Genomic DNA, 14,675 nt, shown 5'->3' with positions numbered 1-14,675 from the left:
CAGGGGGGAAGCTCTTCACATAAAACATAACTGCCGAACAACACAAAATTTGAGATCATAAAAATCGAATCTATATGCAGATTTTCAATTTAAAGAATAAATCAAATTCCAGAAGTAATTCAAGATTTACAGTAGGCCTCCCTTCCTAATAAAGGATACACATTTTGATAATGACTTTTTACCAAACCTGGAGTTCTCACAGAAAGCAGATAAAGTCCGTCTGGCTGTCCTCACGGTAGAGGAACACTAGCCAGTGAAGGACTCCCTGCTCATCCATATAAACAAATAAACACTCCTATGGCCTCCTGCGAGCCGATTTCATCAAGCCCCAGATCAGCCAGGGCTCTTGATGCACCTCCATCACCATTATCCTCCTCTCTGACCGAACTCCTGTTTTGAGAGGGCTCGGTCTTCAGAAGTTTAATGCCATGCTCCTAAGTAAAAAACAGTCATTAAAGATTTTGCTCTTTAAAAAAAATATATATATTTATAATTCAACTTTGCCTCTTCTGTACCTTAATGGTTAACAATGCTTCTGTCTCATTCTGCTCCTTATTTGCTTTAAACTTTGCCTTTCTGGAATCTCTTTCAGCTTGCCTCTACAAGAAAAATCACAATTAATGATAATAATTAAGTTTTCACAAGTTATCATATACTGTAAGGAAAAATAATAAATAGAAACAGAAAAAGATACAGGTAATTTTCAGTTTGGACATTATCTGTTATAGGGCTACCCTCGATTAAAGATTTTTCTAGTCGACAAGTAGTAATTTTTAGCAGTTAGTCGACTAATCGCATGTTTATATTAATAAACCATATAATTCATAATACTAAGCCTATATCCTATCAGTGCTCAAGCGCACAAATAAAACTTGCAGCAGCACTCTGGCAGAAGTTATGATTATGAATGTGTCAGGGAAAAAAACAGCAAGAAGACTGCCTTAATATTATAATAATTCAGTGATAAACTATGGTTTTCTGTATTTTTGGAGATGGCGACTAAGTGGACATGCATGTTTTAAATGGATTACATAATCTGAATTTTTTTTTCATTTGGATTTGGTTCAGTTAAAAGTAGACATTTCACTTTCTATAGATATACAGTCATGGCCAAAAGTTTTGAGAATTACACAAATATTAGTTTTCAAAACATTTGCTGCTAAACTGCTTTTAGATCTTTGTTTCAGTTGTTTCTGTGATGTACTGAAATATAATTACAAGCACTTCATACGTTTCAAAGGCTTTTATCGACAATTACATGACATTTATGCAAAGAGTCAGTATTTGCAGTATTTGCAGTGTTGGCCCTTCTTTTTCAGGACCTCTGCAATTCGACTGGGCATGCTCTCAATCAACTTCTGGGCCAAATCCTGACTGATGGCAACCCGATTTCATAATCACTTCTTGGAGTTTGTCAGAATTAGTGGGTTTTTGTTTGTCCACCCGCCTCTTGAGGATTGACCACAAGTTCTCAATGGGATTAAGATCTGGAGAGTTTCCAGGCCATGGACCCAAAATTTCAACATTCTGGTCCCCGACCCACTTAGTTATCACTTTTGCCTTATGGCACGGTGCTCCATCGTGCTGAAAAATGCATTGTTCTTCACCAAACTGTTGTTGGATTGTTGGAAGAAGTTGCTGTTGGAGGGTGTTTTGGTACCATTCTTTATTCATGGCTGTGTTTTTGGGCAGAATTGTGAGTGAGCCCACTCCCTTGGATGAGAAGCAACCCCACACATGAATGGTGTCAGGATGCTTTACTGTTGGCATGACACAGGACTGATGGTAGCGCTCACCTTTTCTTCTCCGGACAAGCCTTTTTCCAGATGCCCCAAACAATCAGAAAGGGGCTTCATTGGAGAATATGACTTTGCCCCAGTCCTCAGCAGTCCATTCACTATACTTTCTGCAGAAGATCAATCTGTCCCTGATGGGTTTTTTTTGGAGAGAAGTGGCTTTTTTGCTGCCCTTCTTGACACCAGGCCATCTTCCAAAAGTCTTCGCCTCACTGTGCGTGCAGATGCGCTCATACCTGCCTGCTGCCATTCCTGAGCAAGCTCTGCACTGGTGGCACTCTGATCCCGCAGCTGAATCCTCTTTAGGAGACAATCCTGGCGCTTGCTGGACTTTCTTGGATGCCATGAAGCCTTCTTTACAAGAATTGAACCTCTTTCCTTGAAGTTCTTGATGATCCTATAAATTGTTGATTTAGGTGCAATCTTAGTAGCCACAATATCCTTGCCTGTGAAGCCATTTTTATGCAACGCAATGATGGCTGCACGCGTTTCTTTGCAGGTCACCATGGTTAACAATGGAAGAACAATGATTTCAAGCATCACCCTCCTTTTAACATGTCAAGTCTGCCATTCTAACCCAATCAGCCTGACATAATTATCTCCAGCCTTGTGCTCGTCAACATTCTCACCTGAGTTAACAAGACGATTACTGAAATGATCTCAGCAGGTCCTTTAATGACAGCAATGAAATGCAGTGGAAAGGTTTTTTTGGGATTAAGTTAATTTTAATGGCAAAGAAGGACTATGCAATTCATCTGATCACTCTTCATAACATTCTGGAGTATATGCAAAATGCTATTATAAAAACTTAAGCAGCAACTTTTCCAATTTCCAATATTTATGTAATTCTCAAAACTTTTGGCCACGACTGTATATTTTTATGTCAGTGAGGCAAGCACAGAGTTTCGGTTCATTTTTTTTCTGCCTAGATGGCAGAAAGCACACCATTTGCTTTCATTATTTTACAAAAACACAATGACAAGAGTATTTTAAGTTAAATGCAAATGATCACACCGGTGCCTCCCAAGTTAATGGAATAGTTGCATATCTCCGCCATCTTGGATTTCCGGTCTTGCGAGTGTGTGCAAAGATACTTCCGGTTGTGCTAAATGTCAGTGCAGAGAACCAGAGAAATCCAAATATTACCTTCTATATATATATATATATACACAGGATTTATAATATCACTTCAAATGCAAATAAGATATACACTGCTATTATTACTATACTATTAATGTTGTTAACTGAGACAGAGGATTTGAAACTGTGTATGTTTGGGTCTGGTGAATTAAATACACTAACGTTCCCTACTGTTCACAAAATGAAAGTTGAACTCATGGTGTGTATACACAGCTACATAATGTATTTTTATCTTGCCAATTATGTAAATGTACAAATTACTTATTTCTAGAAAATGTTTGTATTACATAGTTTTTTTTTTTAATGAAATATTTACCTCGTGAGATGTGGGCTGCTTTTTATCTTCATAAGTAGCCTATCAATTTCTCACTTGTGCACATACATCAGTCTGTTTCATAATTATTTTCACAACATATTTTATTATTTTACACAGTAAACTAATACATGACTAATTTTAATATCTTTTTATCTGATAATTAATGCAAAAGAATAATATGCGCTGCTAGTCAGATGATTTATGTTTATTTTTTTTTTTAAATAAATATTGATAAAAACACAAATAAATGCAAACAGCGATCTTTTAATTAACTTACCATAATTACATTACGTTTAATTGTACAGTTACAGTTATAAATTATGTTATCAAATAAAGTTAATAAAACATGCTTTATCAGAAATCTATCCTGCGTCTTGTTAGAAATCAGAAACCTTGATCTTAGATAACAGTCAGAACAAAGCTCTTCGTAAATGTAACGTAGCTATTGCATATTTGAGTGGTTTTTGTGCTTGAAAGAAATCCCTGTGGACTGATGAACCTGACGCTGATCCGCATAATCAACAGAAGAATAAAGCAATCTCCGCGTTGTATCTTGATGAATTTCCACACAGAGGTACGCAAAAATGTAGGGAGGATGTTTCCCCATGTTTTTGATATACTACTATCCGCTGTTAAATTTGAAAATCATTAATTATATACAGTACATCTAGCCAAGTTTCTTATGTAAGTTTACACACTCGCGTCGCTGAAGCTCACCGGCGCCATCTTGTGCACCTAATGTTAGTTGCGCATGAGGTAATTTCTGTATATGAGGTTTAAAGTAGTATCCTAAGGTTTGAAATGCTATCATACTACTTAAACCATTTTAAAACAGCATGTTGTGTTGACATGAATATGTTTGTGTAACTTCTCCGCCTCCGTCATCCAAAACACTGAATGTATCGTCTTGAGTACTATTTCGTGTGAATCAAAGCATCACAATTAAAGACTGTCAACACTTCACTCAGTGGAAAGAGCTTCAGCTCAGCAAACAGTAAAGTTCTGGACAAGAGCTTGGCCCAAACATCAAAACACACTGTACAGGTAATGTTTTATTAGGTATATGTATGCTGTAGTATATTCCTTATATTTAGTTTGATTAAAAAAAGAGAGAAATCTAACAATAATCATAAATTTTTGTACTTATTTCACAGGGTGTTTGATGAACAAGGGGAGGATGTCACTCCTCACCCATTATATAATCCAGATCCTGGGGCTTTACAACCTAAACAAGGGAAAATATTCCCTGCACATGAAACATCATGGACAACCGTGACAGACTTTGCCTCAGTAGCCTTCCAGACCACCAACGCAAGCTTTACTGGACCATTTACAAGGTAATTGAGGGGAAGTGTCCAAATATTACTTGTTTTCAGCACTTTGAGTCAACATAAATGCCACAAAGAACTATCCCACTTTTGTTGCAATAGTTACAAACAAGTGATCTCTTTTTTTGGGAGTGTTTCAGCATCCAGAACAAGCCAGAGAGCAGAATCAGTGACTGATGAAACTAAAGACTTGTTAGTGAAACCAGACTTGTCCAGCAGTCTTTCAGGTTTTTATTTTCATTCATATACATACATATATTTTTCCTCGTTCATTATCTGATTAATTACATTTTAATTATAACAATCTGAGATTCCACTACATTTTGGTGTTTTTGCTCCATACAGATGTTCAGGCTCGTAGAGAGGAGGTGAAGGAGCAGGTCAAGGAGGACGCTATGGACAGGGTGGTGGACTGTTACTTGACTGAGACAGAGACCATCTGGCTGCTGGACATTACTACAGTATCCGTGTCAGTAGATTCAGAAGATGCTGAAGTACTTAGGTGTCATTTCTCGCCCGTAATAAGATTTAGTTAATTCTGCTAACTAGGATGACATTTGACTTGTTATTGGACATTCAGTTTATTTGTATTTATCTTGACTAGCTTGACACACTTTTCACATGGTACTAATATGGGCTGCGTTTCCTGAAAGCATGATAAGTAGATCGTAGCTCCATTGGTTTCGGTGGGCCACAGACATGGCCGTTTTTTGTTCTTTCCTTTAAAAGAAACACTGTTTACATCGAGCTGTGCAAAAATAGACAGAGCAATGAGAAGTACAGTATGTGGAGTGCTCAATGCAAACATTTAATGATGCACCAAAGACAAAAGAGGTTCAAAGTGATAGCATTACAATGGTAGACAAAGGTAAAATTTCAATATTAAGTAAATTTGCTGTATAATCTGCCCTTAAAATAAAAGGCACTACATTGTTATTTAAATGCAAATTTGAATGTCTCTACCCAGCTGTCATGTCCACCATGTGTGACATGTTTGATTCATTCTGCAATAAATCTGATGTCAGTGAAAACACTGTGGTGTCTGCTGAAGGAAATAAGGCGACTGTCCCAGACTCCAATTTAGTGAGTCACCTGCTAAACCCAAGTGGTCCTGAGCAGAGCATATCTGTGTTCAGCACCACCAGTACAGGTAATCATATGAGTAATGGTTCCCATTTCATTTCATTTTATGTAATTATGTATTATACCAAATTATTTATATATATATATATATTGAAATATATATACACATACACACAGTGTCAGGGCTGTTCTTAGTGGGGTGCAACTGGTGCGGCCACATCGAGCCCTGCAGCCCTGCACACACATACATACCAAAAAAAAAAATATTCCATTCTCTTCTTTTTGTTTCATATTTGGCTCTTTAAAACAAATCATTTATTTTGTTTACACTACATTATAAAAATGGTTAAAAATACATTAATTTCATCCTATTAATTCAGTCAGTGGCTCAAGCACTCATCTTGAAAAGATGACTAGTGTGCTTCCGGTGGAGGAAGAACCAGACCTTGAGGTGATCTTACAGTCGGAAAAAATCAAGCAGGATCTGGCCGTGATGGAAAGAGTGCTTCTGGCCAATATCTTCCAACCCAAGCTTTCTGCATACAGACTAGAGGGTGCCTGGAATAGAGGGTGATGTCTTTTGTATAGCATCTTTGATATGAAAAAAAAAAAATCAGAAGTGTAGCAGTAGTCTGTAATGACGAAGTAGAGGCAGTCGGATCCATCTGCAGGACTTTATTGAAGCAGGTATCAAACCAAGGATGCACAGAGCATAAAACACTAAGGTAGCACGAAGCAACATGCAGCGTGGTAAAACAACACTTCACAGAGAAACACAGAACCAGGCAGTCCAGATAAAGGGGGGATAATGATTAACAGGTGGATATGATGATGCTGATGAGAAAACCAGACAGGGCTGGAAACTAATGATAGCAGAAGGGAAGGATGGGAATTGCAGTCCTAGAACTCAGGTGACAAGGAGCGTATGAGACCAGAGAGAGGTGAAGGTGACAGAGCCCCCACCCTGCGAGCGGCTCCGGAAGCGAGGACCTGAACGACGCCGGGGTCTTCCACGGGGTCTTGGAGCGGGACGATCTGGGTGAGTGTGATGGTAGGTGGTAAGAAGAGCAGGGTCCAGGACGTCCTGAGACCTGACCCAGGAACGTTCCTCAGGGCCATAGCCCTCCCAGTCAATCAAGTATTTCAGTACCCCGCCGCGACGTCTGGAGTCCAGGATGTCTCGTACCCGGTATGCCTCCTCGCCTCCGACCTCAATTGGGGGAGCCTGCACGGAACCGATCCCCTCCTGAGCCTCCTCTCTCCTGGGAGCGGCAGCGGGTCTGAAAAGACACATATGAAAGGTGGGTGAGATTCTATAATGTGCTGGGAGAGCCAAACGAAATGAGACCGGAGTGATCTGTCGAAGAATCTTGAAGGGCCCAATGAAGCAAGGGGACAACTTCTTGCTTGGGAGCCTTAAACGCAGATCACGGGTGGAGAGCCACACCCACTGTCCAGGCCTATACCGCGGACCCTCACGTCTCCTACGATCCGCATGAAGTTGAAAGTGGCGGATGGCACGTCGCAGATGGACATGAGCGGTATTCCAAGTGGCCTTGCTGCGTTGCAACCACGTATCCACTGCAGGGAGGTCTGACGGCTCTCCTGACCACGGGAAGAGAGGGGGTTGGAAACCTAAGACACATTGGAAGGGCGTTAGACCAGTGGCAGGCTTTACCAGGGAATTTTGGGCGTACTCCGCCCAAACCAAGAATCGGCTCCAGTCCTGTTGGTTCTCTTAACAGTATGTCCGTAGAAACCGAATGAGGTCCTGGTTCGCCCGTTCAGCCTGACCGTTAGACTGCGGGTGGTATCCAGAGGTGAGGCTGATGTTGATATTGAGTTTGGAGCAAAGTCCCCTCCATACACGGGAAGTGAACTGAGGGCCACGGTCGGAGACAATGTCCTCGGGGAGACCAAACAGACGAAATACGTGATTGAGAAGTTCCTCCGCAGTCTGCATGGCAGTGGGTAGACCCTTAAGGGGAATGAAACGACAGGACTTGGAGAAGCGATCCACGACTGACAGCCCTGTAGTGAATCCCTGAGACGGAGGTAAGAGCTGTAAGAGACCGGCAGGTTTAAGATTTGACAGTGTTACAGGTGGAACATTGATGGATGAATTTGATAACATCAGCCCGGAGTGTGGACCACCAGAAGCGGTTGGAGACTAACTGTACAGTAGCAGTGATACCTGGGTGTCCCGCGCTGGGTGTGCAGTGAACCCATTGAAGCACCCGCTCACGGAGCTCGAGAGGCACGAAAAGGTGGTCCACAGGACACTCGGCCGGTACAGGAAGAGCTTGTTGAGCCTCAGTGACCTCAGAGATAATATCCCACTGCACAGGTGCCATGATCAGAGTGGGAGGTAGAATGGGTTCTGGCTTGGTGATTTCGTTGAAATCCTCGAAACTGACGAGACAGAGCATCAGCCTTCCCGTTCTTGGACCCAGGTCTGTACGTGATCCTGAAATTGAAACGGGAGAAAAACAGTGACCAGCGAGCCTGGCGAGCATTCAAACGCTTGGCAGACCTGATGTATTCAAGGTTTCGGTGGTCTGTGAGGACGGTGAAAGGTTGACGTGCCCCCTCCAGCCAGTGCCTCCATTCCTCCAGGGCAGCCTTCATGGCTAGAAGCTCCCGGTCACCCACATCATAATTGCGCTCTGCCGAGCTTAACTTGCGGGAGTAAAAGGCACAGGGAAACATTCTTGCAGGGTTACCGTGACGTTGGGACAGGATCGCACCCATTCCAGTGTTCGAGGCATCAACCTCCACGACGAACTCCCTCTCCGGGTCTGGATGATGGAGGATGGGTGCGGCAGTGAATCTCTCTTTCAGCTGATTAAACGCTGCAGTACACTCAGAAGACCATCGGAAGCGCTTCCCGCCCTGGAGAAGAGATGTGAGAGGAGCCACAATGAGACTGAAGTTACGAATGAACCTACGATAAAAGTTGGCGAACCCCAGAAATCGCTGTAACTCCTTCACAGAAGAAGGTTGAGGCCAGTCCACCATGGCCTTGACCTTGCTGTCATCCATGAGAACCCCCTCAGCGCTGATGACATATCCCAGGAAGGTGATGCGCGTCTGATGAAACTCGCACTTCTGAGTTTTGGCGTAGAGCTGATTCTTAATCAAACGTTTGAGAACTGCACGCACGTCCCGTACATGAGCTTCGAGAGTCTCTGAAAAAATCAAGATATCATCAATATAAACAATAACCCTCTGATTCAGCATGTCCCGGAAGACCTCATTAACGAAAGACTGGAACACAGAAGGACTATTGGACAGCCCGAAGGGCATTACCCGATACTCATAGTGGCCAGTAGTCATAGAAAAGGCCGTCTTCCACTCGTCACCTCTCCATATGCGAATGAGGTTGTAAGCGTTCCTCAAATCCAATTTGGTGAAGTACCGGGCTGAGCGAAGCATCTCCAGTGCTGCAGGAACTAAAGGCAGAGGGTATCGATATTTCACAGTTACCTCATTGAGACCACGGAAATCGATGCAGGGCCGAAGACTCCCGTCCTTCTTCTTGACGAAGAAAAACCCCGCGGACGCCGGGGATGTGGAAGTGGTGATAAATCCTTTAGCAAGCTGTTCCTCGATATACGCTCTCATGGCCTCAGTCTCCGGTTGCGAAAGTGGATACACACGGCCGTGCGAGGGAACGGCTCCAGGTAGAAGTTCAATGGCGCAGTCACTGGACCGGTGCGGGGGTAAAAGTGAAGCCTCTCTCTCGCTGAAAGCCTGAGCCAGATCATGATATACAGCAGGAACTTCTTGCAGATTCACTCTCTCGGGGGAACTGTGGCTAGATTCAGGACCATGGAGAGCAGGCAAGCAGTGGGCGTGACAGAAAGGGGACCATTGATTGATTCTCCTGTCGACCCAGGAAATGAGAGGGTTGTGTCTCTCCTGCCATGGCAATCCCAGAATCACAGGATGAAGGGGTGAGTTTATTGAGTACAACTGAATTCTCTCCGTGTGACGAGACCCGAAGTTGAGCGTCAGAGGCTGCGTGATGTATTGTACCTCCCCTGTCCCCAGGGGCCGTCCATCCAGAGCGGCCACAGCCACATGAGATTCACAAGGAATGAGAGAGATATTTTTAGACAAGGCAAACTCCAAATCGACAAAATTACCAGCGGCACCAGAGTCAATTAAAGCTCTTGTTTCACAACTACTCCCATTAAAATACAATGAAACTTCGAGGGTGAGAGAACGTGGAGAATTAATCAAAGGACTCACCGCAGAGGTATCACTGGATCTGGGTCTTACAGGACATGAAACTCTCTGATGACCGGCTTGGCCACAGTACAGGCATAATTTACTCCGCATCCTTCTCTCACGTTCCTCTGTGGTGAGATGTGTGAAGCCGACCTGCATAGGCTCGTAATCCGTGCCGGAAGGGGGAGGAGTGAAAAAGCTGGATGTGAGAGGCGTGCGTCGAGAGCGGATGAGATTGTCGAGGCGAATGGCAAGCTCCATAAGTTCTCCGAGGGACATCCCATCATCGCGACACGCCAATTCCCCTTGCAGATGCGTTTGCAGCCCCCTACGATACAGCAGTTTAAGCGGTGCCTCTGTCCACCCCGTCTGCGCTGCCAGGGTGCGGAAGGAAAGCATGTAATCCGCCGCGGTGGAATTCCCTTGACTTAATGTGAGGAGTTGTTCCCCTGGTTCCTTGCCGCCAGCGGGATGTTCAAATACCTCTCTGAATTGAGACATAAACACATTAAAGGAGGGAAAGGTATGATGACCCCCAGACCAGAGAGCAGTCGCCCACTCCAACGCCCTCCCGGTGAGTAGTGAGCAGATGAATGAAACGCGGGACGCGTCATTGGGATACAGCTGGGGTTGCTGGCTGATGAATAATTCACACTGCAACAGAAATCCTCTACAGGCAGCTGGTGAGCCATTAAACTTCTCTGGTAGAGATAATTTGGGATTGCATGCAGCCGTACTCACGCTTGATGTGACGGGCAAAGGTGCAGCGGGAGCTTGAGCTGAATTAGCGACCGCACTCTGCAGAGTGAGAGTATGAACAGACCTCACAAGTTCTTCGGTGAGATTCGTTAACTTGGTCAGCTGCTGTTGGTGTGTGAGTAACACAGATGCCTGGGAATGAACCTCGGAAGCAAGACTCAGGAAGTCTGCTGGATCCTGTGGTGGTGAAGTGTTCTGTAATGACGAAGTAGAGGCAGTCGGATCCATCTGCAGGACTTTATTGAAGCAGGTATCAAACCAAGGATGCACAGAGCATAAAACACTAAGGTAGAACGAAGCAACATGCAGCGTGGTAAAACAACACTTCACAGAGAAACACAGAACCAGGCAAAAGAAATTGTAACAGTGATGATCAATGATTTTTTGAACATTGATGATCAGTCAAAAAAAATTAGATGCTTGACTTGTAAGACTAGTCTAAGCATTTTATGTAACTGGCCACAGATCTTACCTTTATTTTATTAGTAATCATAATGCTGTTGAATCTGAATTTGAGTTGACAGGATTGAAGTCAATGCAGTATTGGATCACTGTTTATATACACAGTGATGGCACTGACATGCACACGTGACGTGTCCAGTGTGGCAGCTCAGATGGGTTGATCATGAGACAGGTCTGGCTGGAGAGGATAATGGGGAAATGCTCATCTCTGTATGGTGATGGAAGAATCAGCAAATGGATCCAATACAAAGTACTGGAATATATATATATTTTAAAGAATATACAGTATATATATCTTTTTTTTCAAAATATGAAAAAAAGCCTTAGATTTCATAATTTCATATTTGTATCAAGGAGCAATCATGTTTATCTATGCTCTATAAAATGTTGCAGGCAAAATCCAGTTATTTCAATAGGAATCTGTGTGATTGAGAGTTTTGGATGTGACTACACCTTAATAATTTACAAACAGGTCCTAAAACTAACATTTTGCCACACATGCCAATGGCCAGTGACTTGAGAAAACTTGCCAGCCATAAATATCTTTTTACAGACCATGAAACATTTATGTGTGTACAGTTTATGTGTGACCCTGGGTCTTATGTCACTGAGGTATATTTTTAGTAATAGCCCAAAAAACATTGTATGGGTCAAACTTATTGATTTTTCTTTTTTTTTAGTAAAGATCATGTTCCATGAAGATATTTTGTAAATTTCCTACTGTAAATATATCAAAACCTATTTTTTAGTAATATGCATTGCTCCGAACTTCATTTGGACAACTTTTCTCAATATTTGGAGAGGAGAGGCTTCCGTCGGGCAACTCTGCCATAAAGCCCCGACTGGTGGAGGGCTGCAGTGATGGGTGACTTTCTACAGCTTTCTCCCATCTCCCGACTGCATCTCTGGAGCTCAGCCACAGTGATCTCTAGGTTCTTCTTTACCTCTCTCACCAAGGCTCTTCTCCCCCAATAGCTCAGATTATGGAGGCCACTGTGCTCCTAAGAACCTTAAGTGCAGCAGAAATTTTTTTGTAATCTTGGCCAGATCTGTGCCTTGCCACAATTCTGTCTCTGAGCTCTTCAGGCAGTTCCTTTGACCTCATGATTCTCATTTGCTCTGACATGCACTGTGAGCTGTAAGGTCTTATATAGACAGGTGTGTGGCTTTCCTAATCAATCAGTATAATCAAACACAGCTGGACTCAAATGAAAGTGTAGAACCATCTCAAGGATGATCAGAAGAAATGGACAGTACCTGAGTTAAATATATTAGTGTCACAGCAAAGGGTCTGAATACTTAAGACCATGTGATATTTTAGTTTTTCTTTTTTAATAAATGTGCAAAAATGTCAACAATTCTGTGTTTTTCTGTCAATATGGGGTGCTGTGTGTACATTAATGAGGACAAAAATTAACTTAAATGATTTTAGCAAATGGCTGCAAAATAACAAAGCGTGAAAAGGGGGTCTGAATACTTTCCATACTGTATAGGTATACATTTATATATAGTATATTTATAGACAAAATCTGTCAGTAGGTTAGTTGTTTATAGGTTTATACTGTTTTACTTGATTGTATGTCTGTATTTATGTAGCACAGTGGTCCTGTGAGGCATGACATTTCGTTCCACTGTACTGTGTCCACACGTAGCAGAATGACAATAAAGCTCGACTTGACTTGACTATTGCACAATACTGACCAGTTTAGCTGCTTTTAGTTGAAATAGCTTCATTTGTGTATGTTTGAGCCATGTGTTGACTAATTTGTAATTTGTCTGAGTTAGATCTGATGAAACTAAAGCCGTGATAATGAACAACCAGTGGTGGAACCCGAAGATCTTATCCCTTATCGTAACCCATTTTATTTTAACATAATTTTAGTTTCTCAGTCTTACATTGTACTCCATTTGTTAACAGTCTGGACCCGACGATTTTCAGGATGACCAGTCCAGGAGTGAATGCGACGGCCCTGCTGTTCACCCCCGAGACAGATTGTGTTCTGGTGGGGGACAGTGAGGAGCAGGTCCCTGTGTACAAGCCGAAGAACCGGCCAGATGGAGGCAGCACACAGGTGAGGCTTTATCTGTTCATTTCCATGTAGTTCGATCTGTGCCATACTCCAAGTAATCCATTTACTCAAATGTGGAAATCATTTATATCTCTTGTATAGATGGAGAAGTTGGAGGATGTAATTCGGTCCACACTGTCCAGTCAACACACATTAGGAAAGACTAACGGAGACACATACTGTAGGAGGGTCAGGCTGTTTGTCCTTACCTCTCCATCATCATAATCTATATTCTCTGGCAGACTGAGCGACTCCATTTACATAACAGTGGGTTTACAGCACATTGCCTGTATGTGCCTTATTTTGCTTCTTTGTGGAATAAATATACTCCTACAAAACAATAAGTAATCTTTTTAGGTAAATGTCTAAATCTTGCACTAAATTATAGTTATGGTGAATTATTTGTAATTTCGATTAGGTGAATGTAATTTTTAAGCGTTTCAAGCGTATTTATGGGTACTATAACAACATCGCTTCGTTAACTATTTAACAAAGTATAAAATATATATTGTAAAAAATGAAACCAAAAAATTTTGGAGATAACAGGCTTGTATTTCAAACACGTATGCATTCAGGCACTGATTGGTGCATCAGTGCACATTTTCACCCAAATAATAGCCAAAGTACTACGTATACTGTATTGTCATATGGTATTGTTTTTTTTTTTTTCCATGGGAACCACAGACAGAATGTAAGTGTTTGTTCTATGGTAATGGACAGACAGTTCTATTACCACTTGGCCTCCACACATTACAGCTTATCTACAACATGACGACCACATCACACTTTTAGAAATGACTCATTACTGAACTGCTTTTCTCTCTTAACATCTCTCAAAAATCTATCATCAGAGCTTTTTAGTACAAATCAAACAATTTAGCGATGAAGATGCACCTCATCTTAAACAAGAACAGCTGTGACATTATGACAGGAAATGGATCCTGCTTGTTTACTAATGTATATTGGACTTTACCCATATGGCATATGGTCATTTTACATTTTAAAACACTTTCCCACATGGGGTTTTGTGTTGAAGTTGATGTTTATAAATGTTTTTTTTAAAAATTATATTATATTATATTATAGGGCAAGTTGATGTTCATAAATATTGTTTTTATTATATTATATTATATTATATTATATTATATTATATTATATTATATTATATTATATTATATTATATTATATTATATTATATTATATTATATTATATTATATTATGCTTTCTGAATTAAAATAAAATGTAATTAACTGACATTTGGAATATAAAATGACATAAACTAATAAATTGATGTTTGATAAGACTATAAATTATGTTCATTATGCTTTCTGAAATAAATTAAAATGTATTAAGAGAAATTTGTAATATATAATTATATTATATTATATTCACTATGTCTTGCAGTCATTTTTAATTTAATATAGCAAGAAATGGAAGGTAAAAACAGATTTTTTTTACATTTCTAAATTGTTACAATTAAATTAGTAG

The 14,675-nt window shown here is 41.3% G+C and overlaps 1 pseudogene; it reads left to right on the top strand.

Moving 5' to 3' along the window:
• The first annotated feature begins 428 nt into the window (after positions 1-428).
• On the top strand, positions 429-13,687 carry LOC132152301 (dynein axonemal intermediate chain 4-like; annotated as a pseudogene).
• Positions 13,688-14,675: the final 988 nt, after the last annotated feature.

The sequence above is a fragment of the Carassius carassius genome, chromosome 10, assembly GCF_963082965.1.
Source record: "Carassius carassius chromosome 10, fCarCar2.1, whole genome shotgun sequence".
NCBI classification, from domain to species: Eukaryota; Metazoa; Chordata; class Actinopteri; order Cypriniformes; family Cyprinidae; genus Carassius; species Carassius carassius.
Note: the sequence above shows the minus strand (reverse complement) of the source record. Positions and strands in the feature narration are given on the sequence as shown.